The sequence below is a fragment of the Salvelinus fontinalis genome, chromosome 18 (assembly GCF_029448725.1).
Source record: "Salvelinus fontinalis isolate EN_2023a chromosome 18, ASM2944872v1, whole genome shotgun sequence".
In the NCBI taxonomy this organism is placed as follows: domain Eukaryota; kingdom Metazoa; phylum Chordata; class Actinopteri; order Salmoniformes; family Salmonidae; genus Salvelinus; species Salvelinus fontinalis.
The window spans coordinates 44309979-44311404 of record NC_074682.1 but is presented as its reverse complement, the minus strand read 5'-3'; positions in this window follow the sequence as shown (position 1 = coordinate 44311404).

Below are 1426 nucleotides of genomic sequence, written 5' to 3'. Positions count from 1 at the left end.
CACACACTCACTGGACTCTACCTACACACTCACTGGACTTTACCAACACACTCACTGGACTTTACCCACACATTCACTGGACTCTACCCACACACTCACTGGACTTTACCCACACACTCACTGGACTCTACTTACACACTCAATGGACTCTACCTACACACTCACTGGATTCTACCCACACACTCACTGGACTCTACTCACACATTCACTGGACTCTACCTACACACTCATTGGACTTTACTCACACACTCAATGGATTCTACCCACACACTCACTGGACTCTACCCACACACTCACTGGACTTTACCCACACACTCACTGGACTCTACCTACACACTCACTGGACTCTACCTACACACTCACTGGACTCTACCCACTTACTCACTGGACTCTACTCACACATTCACTGAACTCTACCTACACACTCATTGGACTTTACTCACACACTCACTGGACTCTACCCACACACTCACTGGACTCTACCCACACACTCACTGGACTCTACTCACACACTCACTGGACTCTACCTACACACTCAATGGACTCTACCTACACACTCACTGGACGTTACCCACACACTCACTGGACTTTACCCACATACTCACTGGACTCTACCTACACACTCACTGGACTCTACCCAAACAATCACTGGACTTTACCTACACACTCACTGGACTCTACCCACACACTCACTGGACTCTACCTACACACTCACTGGACTCTACCTACACACTCACTGGACTTTACCCACACGCTCACTGGACTCTACCTACACACTCACTGGACTCTACCTACACACTCACTGGACTCTACCCACACACTCACTGGACTCTACTCACACACTCACTGGACTCTACCTACACACTCACTGGACTCTACCTACACACTCACTGGACTCTACCCACACACTCACTGGACTCTACCCACACACTCACTGGACTCTACCTACACACTCACTGGACTTTTCCCACACACTCACTGGACTTTACCCACACACTCACTGGACTCTACCTACACACTCACTGGACTTTACCCACACACTCACTGGACTTTACCCACACACTCACTGGACTCTACCCACACACTCACTGGACTCTACCTACACACTCACTGGACTCTACCTACACACTCACTGGACTTTACCCACACACTCACTGGACTCTACCTACACACTCACTGGACTCTACCTACACACTCACTGGACTCTACCCACACACTCACTGGACTCTACTCACACACTCACTGGACTCTACCTACACACTCACTGGACTCTACCCACACACTCACTGGACTCTACCCACACACTCACTGGACTCTACCCACACACTCACTGGACTTCACCCACACACTCACTGGACTCTACCCACACACTCACTGGACTCTACCCACACACTCACTGGACTCTACCCATACACTCACTGGACTT